Source organism: Typopeltis vanoorti, chromosome 17 (genome assembly GCF_054136105.1).
Source record: "Typopeltis vanoorti isolate ZY-2024b chromosome 17, IOZ_Tvanoo_1.0, whole genome shotgun sequence".
Taxonomy (NCBI): domain Eukaryota; kingdom Metazoa; phylum Arthropoda; class Arachnida; order Uropygi; family Thelyphonidae; genus Typopeltis; species Typopeltis vanoorti.
The window spans coordinates 21,568,837-21,592,208 of record NC_143565.1 but is presented as its reverse complement, the minus strand read 5'-3'; the positions used below and the strand labels follow the sequence as shown (position 1 = coordinate 21,592,208).

Genomic DNA, 23,372 nt, shown 5'->3' with positions numbered 1-23,372 from the left:
GTTTGTTGCCTTAGTCAATATATTGCGACCCAAGATTGTAGGAATTAGTGAGACCTGGCTATCAGAATCAGACCTACTAACTGGTACGAGTGTCATGGGTACAGTATTTTTAGAAAGGATAGTGGATAGGAGAGGAAGTGGGGGCTTGCTGCTAATGATATTGGATGACTTAAATCCAGTTAGAGTTGAGACCTATGGATGTAGTAATGCTACTAACAATATTTAATACAGCAGTGAGTTTGAAGCCACATGGTGTGAGGTGGAATCGAACAAGACAAATTACATAGTGAAGTGTTGTTACAGACCTGGTGATGAAGAAACGCATCATCAAATAGAAAAGGTGAGCGTGAAAAGAGTAATCATAATGGGAGAGGGAGACTTTAATTATCCAAATATTGATTGGGTAGCAGTAGAGTCTCATGAGAAGAATGAAAATGCATTTATTGAGCTGTTGCGGGAAAACTTCCTCAAGCAACATATGACAGAAGGAACTCGAGGTCAAAGAATGTTAGATTTGATTATAGTGTCAGAGGGCATTTCAGTTAAAGACGTAACTATTCTGCCTCCAGTTGGTGACAGTGATCATGCAGAGTACTCACTTGGGAAGTGACTAAATTTATGAATGGGCCAATCAGAAAAGGTTACATGCTGAAAGCAGGAAATTATGACCAACTGAGGAATATATACTGAGTTCAGTGCAATTGGATCAGTTGCTTGATGGAAAGAATATCGACAGTGCATGGGAAGTATTTAAACAATACTTAAATGATGTGATATCAGAATGTGTCCCGAGAGTTAGAAGAATAAATAGAGTAGGAGTCAAATGGATGTGTAATCTTATTAAGCAAGAGATACGTAAGAAAAGGACGATGTGGAGGGCATACAGTTCGCAGACGTCCGTTATAAGAAGCAGGCTAGAATAGTCGTATAGAACTGTTGTATGAAAAGAAACTGGCTCTGATTGCTAAAGACAACCCACAAGAATTCTATCAATATGCTGCAAGTAAAAGAAAGAATGAATATGAAAGAATAACTTCTAGATCCAGATGGCATGAGGGTTACAGATGCAGAGGAGGTTGTTCAGTTAATGAGTGCCCATTTTGTTAAAAGCTATCAACCTGGTGAATGCAACATTGAGCTCACTGTTACCTCTTCACTAGATGAAGAAACGTAGGTGTGTGAGGCATTAGAGCTGTTGTACAAACTGATTAAGAATTCAACAATAGGGACTGATGGAATATCAGCATGTGTGCCTAAAAAGAGTATTCAGCTGAATTGGCCATTCCTTGGACCAGGATGTTTAATATGAGTCTGAGAACAGGGAAGATTCCACAGAAATGGAAGGAATGTATGGTAATTCCATTGCACAAGGGTAGTGCAAATACCGATGTATCCAACTGCCGACCAATTAGTATCTCGAGAGTATTGACGAAGATTTTGGAAAAATTGGTTAGGACCTGCATTCAGAAATGGGGTGACAGTGAATCTCTACTTTGCAATGAACAACATGGGTTTACTAAGGGAATGCATGTTTTAGCAAATTGCTCACATTCAATGGTAACAATGTTACCATTGAACTAGATGAGGGGAATGGATACACCATGATACTTTGGGATTTTGCTAAGGCTTTTGACAGAATACAGCATGGCAGACTGCTGCATAAATTGGAGAAAATGGTTTTGGGTTATACAATATTAGGATGGATGAGAGGATGGCTGACTGACAGATATCAAAAAGTGGTATACGGAGGGTCTGAGTCTGCAAGATTTAAGGTAACAAGTGGTGTACCATAAGGATCAGTGCTTGGTCTACTGTTATTCAATCTGTACATTAATGATATTGGGAAGGATCTGACAAGATACATACAGTTATTTGCTGATGAATTGTGGGCATGGGAAAATGGGTGTCAGTTCAATGTCAGTAAATGTAAAGTCATTCACTTTGGCATAATTAGATATCCAATGTCGTATTGTTATTGGTGGGATTAAGCTAGAAGAAACTGATGAGGCTAGGGATCTTGGAGTGTTAATAGATAGGAAGTTGAAGGCCATATGGCAAAGATTGCCTTAGTCATACAACTCAAAAGATAATTGCAATGCTGAAATGCACATTCACATGTAAAGATAAAACCTCACTTGGACTATTGTGCACAGGTCTGGTCTGCTGGTTTCTGTTGTGATTCTGATATATTGGAGAGAGTACAAAGGAGAGTGTTAAAAATGATATGAAGATTGTGGAATACTGATTATGAAGACAGATTGAGAATTTGTGGACTGCAGACACTAGCAAACAGGAGAAAGAGGGGTGATATGATTGAGACTTGCACACTTCTGAAAGGGTCATACAGGATTTCAGTTGATGGAGGGTGGGGAAAGGACGAGAGGGCATCCTTAGAAGCTGAGAATGAAGGCCGCCAAAAAGGGTGTGAGGGCTAGATTTTTCTCTCAGAGGGAGGTGCATGACTGGAATGGATTGCCATTGGATGTTGTCAGTGCAAGCAGTGTGAATGAATTCAAAAATAAGTATGATACCTGGTGTGTGTAGTATGTGGCCTCCCTCGATGAGTCTGCGACTCCCTAGAGGTCTCTCTTAATAAGTGAACTACAAAGAGTAATCAGTTTTATCTTTTGAATATTCGAAAGATAAAAGAAGTATTAATTTTCTCTACTTTCTTGCAATACATATTCTGATAAAATTGCTGATTGTGGGATTTTTCCCATTCAACTGTCCTAATGATTATATCATATATAACTAGAAGTATAGCCACAATGTGTTTTCTGCAAAGTGTGATAATGTATTTCTACTTGCCCATATAACAGGGCTCTCAAACTCTATGAGAATATTATCATCATCATCAAATTCCTGATATAATACCCTCAAGGGGTGTACAGGATATGATAGTACTACATGAAAAATTACATCATTACTAACTTCCTATCTAAATTTTCCTCCAAATCAGTCTACTACCTCAGGCTCCAACATCATCAGATCTTATATTTCTATCTTCTAAGGCAGCACTTCCCAAACTGTGGGCCGCGACCCTCTTGGGGGCCGTAGGTTTTGTTGAGGGGGGGGGGGGCATGAAGTTATGAAAATAAATTTAAAATGTTTTAAGACTAAATAGATTTTTTTATCTTAAAAGAAACGTATTTAATTTTTATTATTTCTTTTTTGTTATTTTTTATATTTTAATGGGAAAAAATCACACATTGGTGCGGGTTTACAAATTTTGCTTCCTGCGTATTTCGGCGCTTAATGAATATTAGTAAATATATGCTTATTCGTATAAGTTTAATTTCAAAGCAGAAATCTAAGAATTGCAGTTTCAAATATTTCACCTGATATTGGTGTAGCAGTATTGAAACACATCCATCACATTAAATTGTTATTAAACTTGTTTTATGTTTTTAATTCTTTCTTTATTACTAATCTTTTTATATTTCATGTGCTTGTGCTGCAAATGTACAATAACAATATATCTATCTATATAAAAATATGAGATAATGTGCCTTGTCAAATGTGTATGTAAGATGCTAAAAATGTAATATTTGCATTTGATTTTTGCAATATTTGCTGTGTATGTTTTGTATTGAATATGAATACAATAAATATTATAATAATATATGTCTATATTACGATTTTTTTCGAGGGGGGCCGTGAAATATTTTAATTTTTCCAAAGGGAGCCCTGGCATCCAGAAGTTTGGGAAGCACTGTTCTAAGGCACTTTTTACTGGATCAGTCCACCTATGTCTTGGTGTTCCACTGGGTCTTCTTCCCTGCCCAACTGGCAGAAAACACTTGTTTTGCTAATCTTTCTTCTATTCTTTTAAAATGACCATACCACCTGAGATTAGCTGTGCTAATGCATTCTTGGAGGCTGATAATGTCAAGTTCTTTCCTAATATCCTTGTTTTTAATATGATATTGCCATTGATGCCATCTGTTCATGCCCCTAATCTTTCTCAGGTCAAGTGTTTTACTTCTGACCCAGCTCTCAGATCCATAAGTTAAAACTGGTTTGAATACTGTCTTGTATACAGCTAATTTAGTGTTTTGACTAATTTCTCTTATTCCATATAAATTTATTCAATTGACTTCCTACCATACCAGCTTTGTTGATTCTGTTGTCTATTTCCATATTTAATTTATCATCATCATCAAATTTCTGCCATGTACCCTCAAGGGGTGTACAGTATATGATAGTACTACATGAAAAATTTACATCATTACTAACTTCCTATCTACAATTTTCCTCCAAATCAGTCTGTTACTTGTCAAGACTCCAACATTATCAGATCTTATATTTCTATCGTCTATCTATCGTCTAAGGCACTTGTGCCATATCCATCCACCTATATCTTCATGCTCTAATCTTTCTCAGGACTCTCATATCTGCGGTCTCTAGTCTTTGGTCAAGTGTTTTACTTCTGACCCAGCTCTCAGATCCATAAGTTAAAACTGGTTTGAACACTGTCTTGTATACAGCTAATTTAGTGTTCCGACTAATTTCTCTCTTATTCCATATAAATTTATTCAGTTGACTTCCTACCATACCAGCTTTGTTGATTCTGTTGTCTATTTCCATATTTAATTTACCATATTCACTAAAAATCATGCCTAAGTAGCTATAATGATTTACTTGTTCTATAGGTTCTCCATTCACAATGCATTTTCATTGTTTCTGCCTATTTTCTTTGTCTTTTTAATGCTAACCTTCATACCATATCTATTATAATAGTTATTCACTTTAGTCAGGGAATGTTGCAGGCGTGTTGGGAATTTATTTAGAAGCATAACATCATCCGCATAAAGCAAAGAGCTGAGATTAACATCTCCAATTTTGATATCAGGTTTAACACCATTTTACTTTATAATTGATCCAGATAGATAATGAATAACACAGCGGATAATGTACATCCTTGTCCGACACCAGATTTAACATTTAACCATCTTCCTGTACTTCATTAAATTCTAACTGCTGACTTACAACGCAAAGATTAAGTATTGCTTGATATAATGCCCCCTTCACACCATATAACTGTAGTGTTTCGAATAGCTTCTCTCATGGCACCTTGTCTTTTTCAGATCTACAAAACTTAAATACAGATCTTAGTTGAGAAATCATGGGAATAACATAACAATCTGTTGTAAAGCGAAAATCTGATCCTGACGGCTCTATTTTGCCTGCATCCAGCTTGTTCTTCACCAAGCTTCTCTTTCATAATTCTTCTCAACTGTTTCTCAAGTATATTTGCATATATATCTTACCAGGAACACTCATCAGAGAAATGCTTCTGTAATTCTCACATTGTTTTATTTCCCTTTTTATATATATGGGTACTATAAGAGCTCTGCTGCAATCATTTGAAATTCATACCTCTGTCCAGTGCAGCCACTGTAACTTTTATACCTATACCTACATACTTAAACAATTCTGGTCAAATATGATCTACTCCTGATGCCTTTCCACATTTCAGGCTTTTTCTACATCAAGTATGGATATTATTCCTGATTGCATGCCTGGTCAGTGTTTTTTACCACTATCACTGCTTCTTTCAATTAGCAATTTTTTTGAAGTAATTAATCCATACTTGAAGGTTATCTTTTTTCTCCTGTTTTCATATCACCTTAATCATCTCTAATTCCTTTTACAACACTCTTTCCTCCATTTCTGAGCTTCTTCAACAACTTCCAGAATATCTTGCCACCTTCTTGATATTTATTTTCTATGTTCCAAAGTCCTCCCATGACTTTTCTTTAGCTAGTTTTGCAGAGTTTAGCTTTCTTACATTTGTCTCTGTATTCTCTAAGACCACCAGCTGAATTATTTGCCAGGAACTTTTGATATGCTTACTTCTTTTCTTTCTCTGCCTCTTTAACTTCCTGTGCCCACCACAGAGTTCTGATTTTTCTATCCTTACAATCTCACCACATGCCTCTGTGATTGAATCAATCAGTATTTTCTTCTGGGTTTGAATCTGAATCCCCAAGGTTTAGTTCTTGTTTTCAAACTTTCATTTTTTTTCAATAATGTTTGTGTATTTTGATCTGCAGTCATATCTGAGTTGCTCAATTTTTATTCACTTTAAAATTTTCTTACATGCTCTTTTCAATATGAAATTCAATTTTATCCTGCTCAAGACTAAATGGTGATCACTTCAAATATCAAATCCTCTTACACTCTGGTGTCCTGCACCAGGGCGAAAACATAACTATCAACAATAACATAGTCAATGACTTTTCTTACTCCTTGCCATGTAAATTTGTGCATATTTTTATGTTGGAACATGGTGTTAATAATAACCAGTCCATGTCCTGAGCAGAAACCCAACAGGTATTGCTCTTTTCTCCCAATATATTTTTGTATGTTTGACAATCATTTGCTATTCTGCTATTTAGATCCCCAACAATTACCAACTTTTTCTTTTTTCATTGTGTCAGTTGCTTTCTCTAAAGCATGAATAAATTATAGAACAGATATTTCTTTTTATAAATTTATAGAACAGAAAATTATAGTTAGTCTCAAAACCCTCTTGATTGCTAGTAAATTGTGGACTGGTTGATACTCATTTACTAGCACAGCAAACCAAAGAATAATAACTGATCTTTATCAGTAAATATACTTTAAATGCAAACCATTGCTTACCTCCAAGAATAACAGTTGATATAAAAACCTTAGCTCTTATAATCAGAACTTGCTGACATCTTCTTCAGGATAAAATTCCAGGTAATTATTGTAATAATCTGTAACTACAGTGCATGAACTACTAATGGACTTCAGCACAGAAGACTCTTTTACTGTTACCTGTTATTACTTCATTCACTGCAGATCGCACACAACATTTTGAATTTAAGACAGTTGCTTTGTTGTAAGGCACACTATTTCACAAGAGACATGCTCTCTTTATAGATACACAACAACATGCATACAAAGACAATTCCAATAAAATTGTTTATTCCACAGGCTTATTTTTTTTTCAAGTTTCATATTAATATTTTTGGCATTGCTTAAAATTCATTGTTATACTATACTAAATACTAAAAGTCGTTATTCTAACTATTCTTGTAAGATTTCAGTGTTATGAAATGCTAAAGTTTGTTGTTATTCAATTCTGAAGGATAAAATAGCATTATTTCAAACGTTAAGTAACATCTCATTGCAGATGTAGGTGGCTTTTCCCTTCTCATTCAAACGATATATATATATATATATTCTTGCAGCGGTTTGCTGAAATTCATATCTAGTCTTGTAATATGCCAGCGTTATAAAATGCTAAATTTATATTTCGGTTGTTCATTTCTGAAGGATATTATTTCAAATGCAAACATATCACTGAAGATTATGTAGGTGGCTTTTCGCTTCTCATGCAAACGATACACACAACATATATTACCACCCGTCTTACATCAAAAAAATCCAAACGATACAGAACAAATGTCTTTTGATGCCCTGCAGTTCAAACTCCATCGCGAAGCAGATATATACCGATAATCCTCAACTTCCTCCAAACGGCCACAAAAATACTTCACACAAGCAGGCATCCACCCAGACCAACTAATAATACAATGCCCCAAAACAATCCTACTAATCCAAAGCTAACTATACCCTACACAGCCCACAAAGGGCGAGTACCATTGCTCAATAACTACCCCAGACAAATACAAGATAGAGGGAGTAAAAGCCATGGGCTTGATTCTCCATCACAACAGTTGTCACATAACATAACCGAATACATACACATATAACACAACCGTATATAAATGACCGTCGTCAAAATTGAACAAAAAGAAATTAAAACTAGTAATGGTCACTCCATGAAAAAGGTAAATTATTTACTTTCTAATCAGACTATTAACGATTGCTACCGGACTTGAGGCTTAATAAAATACTGCATAGTAACTGTAAACTCTGGGGAAAAAAAGAATAGCATATTAGAATAAAAAAAATCTTACTAGAAAAAAAGATAATTTGAGACATTGTACGATCAGGCTCCCTTTATCAGTATGTGGTGGCCCTGAAAAGGGCCGTTGAGCTTCTGTACAGAAAATTTATTTTTTAGCTTTCCTTCCTGTAGCCTTTTTAGGTGTTGCCTTTGCTTTCTTTGGCTTTGGAGCTTTAGGTTTCTTCGGAGATTTTGCGGGTTTGCTCTTCTTGGCTGCTGCTGGTTTCTTCGTAGCCTTTTTAACAGCGACCTTCTTGGGCTTAGCCACTTTCTTCACAGGAGTTTTGGCTTTCTTGACAGGAGCGGATGCTTTCTTTGGTTTCTTGGGGGGATTCTCTGTTGACTTTGAAGTCCCAGCACTCATCTTAAATGAACCTGATGCACCCTTTCCTTTGGTCTGAATCAAGTCTCCAGTAGCAACAGCAGTCTTCAAATACTTCTTGATGAATGGGGATAAACGTTCAATATCTACCTTGTAGTGGGACGAGATGTACTTCTTAATAGCTTGAAGTGAAGAACCTCCACGCTCTTTGAGAGACGATATGGCAGCATTTACCATGACAGACACTTTAGGATGCGATGCAACTACCTTTGATTTCTTGGGCTTGGATGCTCTTCCCTTCTTCGGTGTAGCGGCAACGGAAGCTGCATTCTCTACATCAGACATGATCACTAACTTCTAAGATAACTGTTGTCGAAAGATAACACGCACACACTAGGCAAAAGAGGAGGTAATGAGCGCGCCCTCCATTTTGGCCTCTATTTATGCGATCACGCGGACGCACGAGAAAGCTTCCGCGAAAGTTTGCGAGCAGCGAGAGTTGAAACCAAAGCAATTTTGTGTTTCTTTTATGTTTTATAAATAATTTTTGTCATTTTTTTAATGAAAATATTTTAATAAAACTAATACATATGAAAATGGTAATGTTTATAGATTCTGATAACCTAGTTCTAAACATTGTAGGAAGTTATATTATTTGTAAATTCCATAAAAAAGATCGACTTATCTGCCTTCAAATTACGAAGTGTTCTAATTAGAAGCGTTTTTCATTTAATTAAAAATTTTTAAACAGTAAAAATAATAATTAGAAATGAAGATTATGCGTGAAACATGAAATTGTTTCGATTTTCCAAAATTTTCTAATAAGCTGAATGTCTTAAATAAATTTGTTTATACCTCTACCTGAAACACCTACGAAAAAGCGCGCCGTTGTCGAACATATATATCCTGAAGAGATTGATGCATATCTGAAATAATCAAGACAAAAACGATAAAACTATGGTAAATTCACAAATTTCCCTTTAGAATAAAGCTTTATCAAAATACAATATTGATATATGTAATATATATGAATATTGTATTTTAATTGCGTTTTAATTATGTCATTGCACGGACTCGAGATATCTGTTTGTTTGTTTTTTTGTTTTGTTTTTTCTTATTTGTATTGCAGTCGTGCTACTTATTGAAGAACATAAGTTTTGAAATATGACATGAAAATGTGATCCATGAAATAGTTTATATATTTAACAAGTTAAATTAGCAGCATTAAGTGAATAAATCAGTATGATGTTATTTATTATGCATAGCTAATTACCCTGAGAGAGAGAGTAGTGAGCTTTACTGATGTAAAGAAGAACACTTCGCTATCCTGTTTGACAGTACTTAAAATATTATATTGACTGATTGTTAATTGTAATAAAAGGATCACATCCATTTTGTTTTCTTTTTAGATTTTCAATTAACAGAAGTGTTTTTTAAACATAATTGCAGTTTAAGTGTTAAAACATTACGATTGCAATAGGCATCAGTTTTGTTTATCATCTGAAATATTTTTCGTTTAGTTAATGAAAAGAAATTTACTGCATGGTTTAATTCGAGACCTTAGAAAATATATTTATATTACTTAATTTCGAATAATAGCAATATTCACAGCATTTTTTATGTAGGAAAAAACCTGTCGGTAAATGTGCATTGTTCATAATAATATTATTATTATATACATTTTCCTCCATTGAAAATGTTGTTAAAGTAGTCTGTATAATAAAATATATTTGAAATGTTATTTTGAAAGTATATTTGACACAATTGACATTATATTTTCTTGACATGTCTTATTTAAATTTTCTAAACTATCAGGGGGGGAAATCTAAGCATTTGACCAATTATGTTGTTAAGTTACTTATTGGTTCTGTTTTCGCATTGTGAAGTCTCCAGACGTCAATCGTCTAACAAAACAAATATCTGAAACATTAAGCACTTTGAAGTTAATTTTAATTTCGTATCCGGTTTTATGATCTTTATCATTGTTGACACAACAATGGCGCCGCGTTTTATATAGAGAGAAATCTCTAATATTGCTATAATAAGTGCAAATTAGGCCTTCAAATCCATTCTGTTCTTCCTTGCATAGGGAATATTAACGGGGAGGTCTCTCTTTTGAAGAGTATGCTTCTCTTATAAAACACGGCACATATATAAAATAATCGTCTATAGATACGTATGATATTATAAGAAGAAATCATTGTAAATGGGAAATAACCATGAAAATTCTCTACGGAACACTGATGATTGAATGTTTATATAGAAAATCAAATGAAGACACTTGTTTCCAGATTTGAAATATTTAGATACTTTTTTTTTTTTTTTTGAAAGTCTTATTTGTTCATTACTTGTGTGCAGTTACTTGACTGCGTGGTTTTATTATAAGAAGAAATAGTAAATGTGAATTAATCATATTAGCCCTCCAGCATTTTTCATGGATCAAAACTTCATCGGCATTCTACCTTTTATCAAGTATTTACCCTCCGCCACCGTTAATCCCTTAACGGCGATTTTAGAGCCATTAGCGGATTAACTGTGGTGGAACGACTTTTGTGTCACTTCACTTTGCATGTACTGTGTTACTTGGAATTTCCTTTACTGTATTAGAATATTGATCTGATTTTTTTATTTATTTTATTTTTTTGCTGCACAATTTATTTATTGTGTCTCTTTCCAAAAATAAAAACGAGTTTCACATCTGCCAAAATAAATAATCAGTCCTAAAATGACCACAGATGAGCCCTTTTTGCAATGAATATATTTTAGTAATAGTAAATTTCCTTCACTTTACTGACAATATAGATTTTTTTCGCGAATTTTCAAATGTTTGCATTTAACATATTTTGTCAAATATTTATATTTTTAAATAACATTTAGTGAAATATGACATTTTGCTTTCTTTCTTTGAAAGTATCTTTATTTGGATCGTCACATTAGGAATGATTTTTTTTTATTATGAACAACAAATGATTATAAAATGCGTTACTCGGTTTCCGACTGTGTCTTTTTTAGTATCAAAAATTTATATCTTGCTTAAAATTGCAACAGTTTTTTTTTTTTTTTTTTGTAGGATGCATATTTCTATAATATCCAGTGCTTAGCCACTGTAGATCTGTTGGGAATATAACAGGAAGGATCCTGTATGGAATGATTCAAAATTTATGCTCATTTTTAAGACTTTTTACTACAACTCCTCCCCCCCCCCCCTCTCCTCTCCTGGAACTCAGTGGCATAACTACTTTACATTTCTACTGGTTTGAAAGCTTTTAGACAGTATTCGAAATCTCTTATTTCAGTTTACCGTTTTGACAAAAGAAATAAAGCAATAATATTGTTGTATATTCGAAGCTTCTAATTCTGTACTCTTTCTTTGCATCTGAAATTAGCTGTTCAGCGGTCTGCTGAAATTATTCTAAGATTTTGAAATACTTGCCATATTTTCAATATGTAAAACTGTTTATACATACCACACAAAAGAAGGTTCAGTTGTGGTATTTTTGTTTGTTTCTTTTTCTTTTCTTTCTTTCTTTTTTTTTTTTTAATTCTAAATATTACTACTTCTACTGCTGCTAATTGTTATTTCTGAAATACGTCTTAGAAATGCTGGACAATAATCCTCTTAGCTAGAGGATTATTGTCCAGCTTCTGGAAAACTTTCTCTCTTGTGTTTCTCAAAAGCAGTAGAGAGAAAGTTTTCCAGAAGTCACACTAAACTGCCTCAAGCAAGAATGTCGTGTTTCGTTTTCAGTTGTTCAGACATTATAACACAGAAAAACTGACATTTCTTTTACAGGCTGATGCAATATTTATGCTCAACATGATTTCTTTATTTATAGTGATCAGTTTCACTTTTATTATCCAAAAATTCTAAATTATTTGATACAATTATCTTAAAAAAAGGATTTGAATGTTTTAAGAGAAAAGGCGCATATCTGTTACATAATTTATTTTTTGGGTTGAGGGGGGGGGGGTTAGACCTATTCAATCTGCAGGCAATTGTTGCAAACGTAAATCGCTTCGGGAACATGCTCATGCAGTTTAGTGTAAAATAGTAGCAAAAGTTTAACTACTTCAATAATGTCACGTATCTAAACTAGAAGAAAATGTCGTTATATCTGCTGATGTTAGAACTCTTACATAAATATTTTTTCTGGCATGAAATCTCTATCAGCTATAATGTAATCAATTTACAGATTTTTGCACTCTTGTATTGACAAAAGAAATATGTGCAGTAATTTCTTCTTTCTATTACAAGGAAAACCCAGATAATAACAGAAGAAAAATATGTAGTATTTTCTTTTTCATTGGGTGAATTTACAGTATTCTTTGTGTTTTGAAATGAAAGTGCAAATGATTATTTTCTTACCATTTTTGCCAATAGAAAATCTGCTATAATTATACGAGTGACATTTTACAGTTTTTCTCAGTCTTTGCTGTTTTGTAATGAAAAAAAAATCCGTGCTACTTTGAAAATTTCTAATCTGTGGCACACACTCCTATGAAAATTTAATAGACAAAAGTTTCGGCAAACTGTATTCTTATTTACAAAAAAGCAATCTTATAATAGGCATATTTGAAAAACAGTTGCATTAGGCGAAAATTAAGAAATAAAACATCTCAGAATGATTTATCCTACTATTCAGAATTGTTTGGAATATAATTAAGGTATTATATATACCTTAAATCTCCCACACAATAAATTTGGAACTTATATCACATCAATGCTGTGTGTTGGCAAGGGGAAATCTTTAACGTTATTATTTATAGATTTTAATTATTTATTTTCTTTTATTATTTATATTTTTCATTTTTTTCGTGAAATAATTTACTTGAAAGATGAAATGGAAGCAGTACATTCAGGTATCTCTCTATCAATATTTAGTCCTGAAAAGGACTGTTATTCCTGATTTTACTGGTCAAAATTTATAGATGTTGAACAGTATGGAACACCCTAAAACAAGGGTGAAGGGCACCTGTTTTTTATTGATATTTTATTCCTTCGAAAATATACTATTAGACATTTTGAAAGAACAATATATCATTGTGTTATAAAAATAACTTTAAAAAATTCGCCTTCAAGATAAAATGAAAACAGTACAATCAGGCATTTCTCTATCAATATTTGTAGTCCTGAAAAGGACTGTTTTGATGGACCTGAAAACAAACATTTTTGTTTTCGTACTGTTCAGAATTTAAAAATCTTGAACAATATGGAATACACTAAAGCAAGGGTAAACACACAAAGCAGTTTTACATTCAGGGCACCAGATTGTTGTCTCCCTTCTGATATATATATTTTTTTTTTTTTTTGCATACATAGCATTTGCGTTGAGGTTTGTTTTTTTATTAGCCGTTCCTGGTAAATTTTCGGGATAATGGTTGGAGTTCGCAGCGTCAACCTCAGAAGACACCCCCCCACACACACCCACACACATACACACTGGAAACCAGATCAAAAGAACATGCCCAGCAGGCAGCACACTAAAGTGCCTCGTACAATAACTGAATATTTTACAGGCAGAAATTCCTTGTTTTGTTTTTCCATCTTTCTGATTGATTAGTAGACATTCGAAACTTATTATTCTGATATCGCATTTGTAGGATGACAGTATTTTTAAATATTAATTTCCGCTATTGCCTATCACATAACTTCCTGATTTATAATAATGAGGAAATACTGGATTTATATTTTCTTATTTTTAATTTGCTAATTTATAATAATCAAAACCTAGTTTCTGTGTCGAAAAATTAAACGTTATGTGGAACAATTACTGTGGGAAAATAACGATTTAAATAAAAACTGTACCTAAGTTTCATAACAGTTTTCGGGTGTGTGGTAATGTTGCAGCGGGAGGGGGGGGTAAAACTATCAAAGTCGAAATAAAGTTCAATTCTATTGTGAAAATATGAAATTTCAAATTTGATGCATGCACATATACATATTTTGTATCAGAAATATACGCAAAAGTATCGCTTATTTTAAAATTGGAGCAAAATATATAAACTAGCAGAAAATATATACATTTAAATAATAACCGTTTATTTCATTTTTGTAAAGATCGATTATACAGGGGGAAACCAACAAGATGAAAGTGCAAAGCAGTAGATAACGATATTTTGAAAAAAAAAATCTTAGTGATGTAATTAAAGAAATGCATATTATTCTTCGAAATATGATTTTGAACAAAGATAACAATCAAGAACGTCAGCAGCCAATTTTCTTTTTTTTAATATTTCAAATAATTATCGTGAATTTATTTTTTCGAAAACAAAGAAAATGTTCTTTGTTTCAAAGAAAATTAGCACAAAAACATTAAACATTGGTTCTCCAAGGTAATGCAATATTTAAGTGAAAAAAGTATGCAAGGATTTATATTTTCCTGGAAGTATAAACTGTACAATAAAAAGAGAAAATAAAAATAATTTCTATATTTTTAGTCACTCTAATATAACTAAGAGTCCGGTTGCCCAGCATAAAACAAGGAACTGCTTTCCTTGTTATTAAGAACTAAGACTCGGCTTCGCAACGATGATGATCTGTTTAAGTGTTCTTTACAGCGTGAAGGATTAGCGCACTTTCTAAAGGACAGAACAGCCAAATTGCACTTCTTATCCATGTTCTTTCAACAGATGTATTGAATAGTATCCAGCAACGTTACTGGCTTGCTGGATGAAGCATAAAATGCTTTTTGTTTTCCCCTTTGTCTGTGTGGAGAAGCTTGATTGGGGGGTGGGGGGGTTGTGAGTCTTATGCTCCCAGTTTGTGGACTATGGGGTTAGTTCTGTTCTGCTGAGAGCAGGATTGCCTTGGATCTTTTGTTTGTGATAGTCTTGTTCACTGTAACTGGAAGCTTGTCTGATTAGTGGGTTGCGATGAGAGTGTGCCTTGCTGAAGAACTTTTCTGCTTGATCATGAAGGAGGAATGGATGTCTGGGGTTCTGGTTTCTCTATGGATATGTTTCTGTTTCGTGTTTCTGACGAGCCATGCGCGTCCAGGATCATCTGCAGGCACTTGTTTTGTAGTTTCAGGATGTTGGATTTGGATGTGTGACTCCATGCTGGGGATGCATATGTTATTACTGGTCATATTACCATCTGATATAGTAGCAGCTTGTTGCGTGTATCCAATTTGCTGTTGCGGTTGATCAGGGGGTAGAGTTGGGCTATGTCTTTGTGTCTATGAGCTTGATGTGGCTGTTGAAATTTAGTTTTGTCTAGCTGTATTCCAAGGTATCTGGTTTCTGTCTGCCAAGGTATCTTTTTTCCGAGGAGTTGAATGTCATCTTGAATGAGGGCTTTGCATCTGATGAATAATATAGCTGAGTTTTGTGGGGGTTTACTTGTATCCTCCAGTCTGAGAACCATTTCCCTAGCTTTGTGATGGTGTCCTGGAGACGACTGATCTCAAGGTGTGGGTGGAAAAATCTTGTCGTTATGGCTGTGTCATTCGTGTATAGGGCTGTGATGGTAGTTCTCGGGTTCTGTGGGATGTCAGCCACGTAGATTGTGAAAAGTAGGGGAGCCAGCAGGGATCCTTGTGGTACTCCAGCCAGAATTTTGCGCCTAGTTGAGATGGTGCCATTTATTTTTTTCTGCATGAATCTGTCAGTGAGGTATGATATTATTAGCCAGATGAGGTTTGTTGGTATGTTTGTAGAGAAGGCCTTGATGCCATACCTTATCAAGGGCCTTGGCAACATCCAGGAATACCGCAGTTGTGTGCAGGTTCCAGTTGTATCCCTGTGTGATGTGTTCCACTAGTCGGTGTATTTGTTGCACTGTGCTGTGTACACGGCGGAAGCCAAATTGTTCGTTTGGTATTATTCGTAGTTTGTCTGATTTTTCTTATAGTCTTGAGAGGATGATTTTTTCAGCAATCTTTCCTAGGCTGGATAGCAGGCTGATGGGACGGTAGCTTTTCGGGAGTTGAGGATGGTTTCCTGGCTTTTTTATTGGTATAATGTCGGCAGCTTTCCATGCTGTGGGGAAGGGTTGTATCCTTACTATTGCATTGGTTATGGTAACCAGGTGTGCAATAGCTTTTCGAGGAAGCAGTTTGATGATTCTGTTTTTAATGCAATCTGGACCTGGAGCTTTTTTGTTGTTCAGATGTATTATGATGTTGGTTATTTCCACTGGAGTAGTGAGGTTGATGTGTTCTGGCTTGTCCGTGGTCAGACTTAAGGTATGCTTGACCTGCTGATGGATTTTATAAATGTCACTGATGTTTATGTTGTCATATGATGAGCCGCATTGTTTTTCTAGGTTGTCTGCTATTGCTTCTGCTTTTTCTGTATCAGTGTGTGCAGTTCCTTGCGCCGTTTGCATGGGGGGTAGTGGGTTGCGTTTGGTGCACAGGATCTTCAGAAATTTCCATAATGTGTGATCTTCTGGGTTGAGTGATGACAGTTTGTTTCCCAGTGTTTGAGAAGGATTGGGTTGTGGTCAGATGATAATTCATTGTTCGTCTCTAGTTGATACTGGTAACTGATGTTTCTAAGAATAGCTATGTCGAGTACATCTGATCTGCCGTGAGGTCTGTAATGAGTGTACTCAGTGGGTCCTGCTATCACAACTGAGTTGAGTGTTGTGTAGCTTGCGGCCACTTCTGTTGTTGATGGTGCTGAACCAGGCTGTGTGCTTGGCATTTAAGTCTCCTGCTATGATGGTGGGGGTCTGTAGTGCCAAGGATGGCATCCAGGTCTGCTGTCAGTAGAGGGTTGCTTGGTGAGTTGTAGGCAACATATATCTTGAGGCTTCCTGCATTGTTTGTGTGGACTTTTATTCCTGTAATCTCCAGGTTGGTGGTCTGTGGGTTGTATATGGTGTTGCGGTGGAGGTACGGTTTGATATAGATGACAGTGCCTCCCCCTGTGGTACTGAGTCTGTCTGTTCGGTATATTGTGTATCCTCTCACTTCTGGATTGTTCTGCTGAGAGCAGGATTGCCTTGGATCTTCAGGATTGCGTCATATTAGCAGGTCTCAGGTGGGTCTCGTTGATCAACATTATGTCAGGGTTGTGTCTGAGTGCAAATTCTTGTAGTTCTAGTCTTGCTGCTGTGGCCGTTGGCGTTCCAGTTGGCAATCAGCAGCGAGTTGAGTTTTACTTTGGTTTTATTCATTGTCGAGTGCTGTCAGTATGGAATGGGTTTCTTGCAGGAATCTCTTTGTGGAGGATGGTGTTCGGTTTGTTCTGCTGCATTCCTACAGCATAGTGGGAATCACTATGCTGCAGGAATATTGCTGCAGCATAGTGATATTGCTGTGATGTTGGAGCCTGTTTGTTTGCTATGTATTGTCCTTTGGGCGGGCTGCTTCTGCATAGATCTTGGGGGGGGGGTTGAACCCTTTCCTGACTTTTTTGGTTAGGGTTTTGATGGCTGGTCAGCCGGGGTGCTTTCAGTGGTCCTGAGTAGGGGAGGTTGGGTGGGTCTTGTAGCCCTGTGATTTCTGGGGTGGTGGTTACATCCTTTGTAGTTGGCTGGGTGGGGCCCCCCACAGTTGGTATATTTGGCTGGTGTGGCTCTTAGTTTTGTGCATGTTATGGTTTGATGTTTCTCTCCACATTTCAAGCATCTGAACTCAGCTTTGCATAGTTTTGGGGCATGGCCAAACTTTTGGCAATGGTGGCATTGGCCTGCTGATGCCCTTTTCCTGAGTGATTCTGTTGTTATCTTAATGCCGCAGATCCGTCTTTGAGTGTTGTGGACCTCAACTAAGACTAGTGGCATTGGTCGTTTGTCGGATCTGAGCATCCAGCTGACTTTTGGGTTAGGCCCTGTTGTGTGAGGTCTGTTGTGATCTCCTCGGTGGTTATGCCTTCAGCTACCCTTCGGAGTACTACCTTGAGGTTTCTTTCGCTGCTTAGGGCGAAGGTGTGGTATTGAATCTTGGTGTTGTCCATTAATTTGGTTATTTACCTGTAATCTGTGACGGTTGTTGGTTGGATCTTAACCCCTTCGTCTGTGTTTTTGGCCCAGGAGTAATCTATGTTGTGTTGTCTGAAGTTGTGTGCTACAGTGGTCCATTTATCTTTATCGCGAAGGATTACTAGGGTAACCTTTTCCTTTTGTCTTGGACTTCTCGTGCGGGTGGGTCTTCTTCCATTTGGCTGTCCGCAGTCTTACGCCTTTTACTGGTGTGTTCTTCTGGGGGTTCGCCTAATTGGGAACTTCTGGTTGTGGAAGGGAGGCGTTGCTCCCCTCGATTATGTCTTCGTCATCAGTGCCTTCGGGTTCTTCTACTTTAGAGTAAAGGTTAAACGGTGTGGGGGGAATGACTCGTATAGTTTAACCTTCCCTAGCCAGTTATCAAGAAGTTTTCCTAGCCTTAGGAATTCCCTATATATCTCATCGAAATTAAGGGTTTTTTCCATTGTCATGAATGTTAGTTTCTACTGGTACAAAGTTGGTTGGGACTAACGTTCGATATTTCATCACAGTTCCACGACTCACTGTTTCACTACACAGTAGTTAATCCAAATCGTTGAACACTAATTTAAAGTCTCTATACTCAATCAGTACTCACTCGCAATGCACTCTAGTCAATCTCACTCACTCTGAATCGTATCCAGATTTAGCTGGACGTATATATACGTCCTGGCCGGTTGGAGAGTTAAAGAAGGCCAGAACTTTTCAGACCACCCGTGTGTGTGTGTGTGTGTGTGTGTGTGTGTACACACAACTAAAAAGTTAGGAAAGATTAACTAATTTTAAAAGTACTATCTCCCACAATGAGATAGACGTAGACTGTCGGATCTGTTTAAGTTAGGGGAGTGAAGTAAAGTTTCACATGTTTCTTTGTAAAGCCGTTCCATGAGGAACCACCTTTTGTGAATGACTCTTGTCTTGTTGTCAACTCTCTCTAGTGTTGACGGCATTGCAGAGTATGCCATCACAGAGTCCTTCAGAAAAATCAGTTCCTCATGGAACGGCTTTATAAAGAAACATGCGAAACTTTACTTAGTTCCCCTAATTTGAACGGATTCGATGGTCTACGTCCATCCCCTTTGTGGGAGATAGTACTTTTTAAATCAGCTAATCTTTCCTAACTTTTTAAATGTGTGTGTCTGTATATATAATATGTATGTTATTTATTTTTAAAAATAAGTTAGGAAATTTAATGACCTGTTTTTTTTTTTTTAGTTATCTTACATTAGCTACTTAGGTGACGCGTTTTGGAATTGTTAGTTATTGTTTAATTAATCTTTTTACATGTACTGAAGATGCCTGTGATACTCAGGCAAGCGAAAATTCTGCTAATAAATATTTTACGTGAGTTAATTCCTTTATTATAATTTTAAGTAATATGTCTACTCACGGTATTTCCTTGCGGAAACATATAAAGACTTATAGGTTCGATTCTAGTCGCTAACTAGTAGAATATTTTCTAGGCCATTTCATCTAGTTTCCGAGTTAGTCGATCTTAAGCACGGACAAATAGTGCCCGTGCCCGATATTTAATCCCATGAAGGAAAACTCGACCATAAAAGTGTTACTGTTTCAAACACTAATATACCTGTTAAGGTTTAGGCGTACGAGATGTCTTGTTTTCTCGCCACGCAGTGTTGAAATCGTTGGTAATCCTGAATTGAACTACTGGTGACGAGGTAAAGATGGCTGTGTACTAACTTTCAAAATTTGTTAGGACCAAAAGAATTCCCCTATTTTACTTTGACGTTAGACATCAAAGGAAAGAAGAGGAATATAACGAAAATAATAGATGCTTGCACATTTTGCGAGACTTTTTTTTTTTTTTAAAAAAAAAAACGTTTCTTTGTTGTTGCAATAGCTATAAATGCTACTACGCATCTTCTCAACCTTTATACAGATCATGGCAGTCATTTATTTGCAAACACTTGTTCTTGGTAAAATTTAAAATTTGCCGAGTCCTAAACGAGATCAAAAACCAAGACTGTACTTCATAAAATAATGAGCACCCCAGTCATCATAACAAGAAAATATGCAAGTCTGAAAGAGTGGCATTTGCAATAATCATCATAATCAAATTCTTGATACACACACACACACCAAGGGGGGTGCACAGGATATGATAGCATTACATGAAAAATTACATCATTACTAACATCTACATTTTCCTCCAAATCAGTCTGTTACCTTTCAAGACTCCAACATTATCAGATCGTATATTTCTGTTCTCTAAGGACAGAAATACAAGATCTGTATCACTCCACCTATATCTTGGTCTTCCTCTGGGTCTTTTTCCTGACAACCTAGCAGAGAACACTTGCATTGCTAATCTTTCCTCTCCCATTCTGTTTAAGTGACCATAACAGCTGAGATTGGCTCTGCTAATGCGTTCCTGGATGCTGACAATGTCAAGCTCTTTCCTAATGTCCTCGTTTATCCATGGAGAAAACATCACTATGAACAATAACATAGTCAATGAGACTTTTCTTATTCCTTCCCTCTTCTCTCCATGTGAAATTGTGCACGTTTTCTTGTTGTAACATTGTGTTAGTAATAACCTGAGTCGAAATCCATCAAGTATTGCCATTATTATTAGCTTTGCTCTTTTCTCCAAATTTTCCCAATATATTTTTGTCTGACAATCATTTCTTACTCTGCTATTTAGATCCCCAACAATAACTAACGTTTCCTTTTTCATTGTGTCAGTCGCTTTCTCTAAAGGCTCAAGAAAGCCTTCACTTCTACCTTAGTAGAACCTTCTGTGGGACCATAGGCACAAATAAGTCTCATTGTCCAGTTCCCCATTCTAGTATTTGCCCACATCACTCTACTTGAGACTGCCTGCCATCCAAGAGGATTAACCTCGTATTTAGGTTGAATACTATGGCTACTCCTTCTTTTTCTTGATTGGCATTGCCAGAATATAACATTTTCTATTTATTGTTCAGAAAAATCACCATTTTTTGCCTTTTTTTTTGTTTCAGTCACCCCTATTATGTCGATCTGGTACTTATCCAATTCCTCAGCTAGCTCAATTTCTTTGCCATTCAGGCTTCTTATGTTGATAAGATAACCGATCTTGAGCTCTGGTGATGTTGAGTACATGTGGGTTTTAGGATTTGTTCCAGTAGCTGACTGTTTGCTGTTTGTCCTGCTTCCCTGGCGATAACAACGGGGGCCTTGTTTAACCGGCGATGCCTCAGGCGGCATGAAATTCTGTGATGTTGTACCATCATTTTTTATTTTGGTTTAAGCCAGTAAGAATACAATTTGGTCGACTAAATCCCAAATTGCCGCATTTACAGTTTCTAGTTAAATTATTCTTTACAGTAGTTATATGCTGAATAGTGTATCTCATAATGAATTGAGGATCTCAGATAACTTTCAATTGTGTTACTTAGTAGTTTTGAACTTTCGCAACTGGATTTAATTGATGAGAGGTGGAGTATTTTTCATAGCCTCGTTCAGACCCTTTGTTGAGCTCACCTAACATCTGTCATCCCGTTCTGTCAGGTATTGTTATAAAGGGATATTACACTCGCAATTTACAGACAAAATACTATTGTTGTTGGTAATGTGCAGTTGATGGTGGTAGTGTTGTGTGCAGTCGGAGAAGTAGATACGGTGAGATATGTGTAGTAGAATGCCCTCTCACGATGATTCCTTTGGGATATCACGCAGTAGTTTTTTTTTTGTTATGATAATGACAAGGTTTATTATCATACAGAATACTTACATATATATGCAATGAGACATGTTTTCTAAGATTCAGTATATAAAATGCAGAGTACATAGTTAATTCTTTTTACATTAAAAAAAAACTAGCTAAATATTTATCCATCATATATACATATGGATTGATACGAATGTGCATGCATACAATTCACTATTGTATTCACAATACGGTGATAGCACACAGTTCGATGGAGGAAAAAATTAATAATAATGGAATGATTTCATATCAATATATAATTTTTCGGCATTTTGTCTTTTATTTTTCTTTCAATATATATATATATATATATATATATATAACTTGCTTGCAAGGCAAACCAGTGCCCGATATGCGAGCTCTAGGCTTTGGCACATCGGGCACTGGCCCAGGGACGCAATGGCTGTGGTGAGCCAACATCGTAAAAAAAAGAGTAATAGTAATTGTCGAAGTAATAATACAATGTACAGTAATAGTACAAAAAGTTGCCACTTTTTTTTTTTTTTTTGGCAATAACTATAAGCTGCTTTTAATAATAAAGAATTTTATAATGCATGTTTTTCTTACGATGCGTTGATAAAACTGGCCTAGGGGCGCCACGTACCCTCGAGCTAGCACTGCTTGTTTGTCGGTGCCATTACTGCTCTCTTCCACGAAGATTCTGCATATCTGAGGAGGATAATAGATGGCGGTGGTTTCGTGGTTTTGTTTCAGTATCAGTCGCGAGCCAAGTGTAGATTTAACTATATGTATGTGCTTGGAAATATATATATGACATTTGACATTAATGGCTTTAGGGGTGAAGCAAGATGCTTTTCATATTCCCCGCTATCTGTTAGATATACAGTGATGGAAAAATTTTATGAGAAGTTTGCTTGCACTGAATGGGAATGGAGATTATGTATCACTACAGGAAATTAAAATGGCTTTTAGTCTTCTATTTGAATAGGTCCTTTGCATCGTAGGATACAGCTTGCTGAACCAGATCATTGGGGTGTACGGATGTTTTTAGAAAAAGCTTTGTTGCTAAAGATTGTAGGAAAGAGAAGATATAAGGAATATTTGTATCTCGATGAAGTTGATTGTTTCTGACGAACAATGGAACGTTTAGAATCATTCTTAAGCACTTGTTTTGTACTTGTTGCAGTTTGAGAATTAGTACTGAAGGTATGGCTCCAGGCTGGAGAGGCGTAACTGATTATGGAACGAATCATCAGCTGGTATAAGAGCAGTTTGATTCTGATGTTTACTGTTCCTGTTAATTAGGGGGTAGATCTGGCGATGGCTTTAGATGCCTTTGCACACGTAGTCTTGATGTGCTGGTTAAAATTTAATTTTTTTGTCCAGCAAAGTTTTTTTTTTTTTTCTGTCTGCCAGGGAATTTTAGTATTGAATAGTAAGACGTCTCTGCAGGAGTTATCGATCTTTTCGTGAAGAGAAAAGACTGTACTCTTTTGGAGAA

The 23,372-nt window shown here is 36.0% G+C and overlaps 1 pseudogene; it reads right to left on the bottom strand.

Moving 5' to 3' along the window:
- Nucleotides 1-6,940: 6,940 nt before the first annotated feature.
- LOC150097218 (histone H1-III pseudogene) lies at nt 6,941-8,676 on the bottom strand (annotated as a pseudogene).
- Between the last annotated feature and the right edge of the window lie 14,696 nt (nt 8,677-23,372).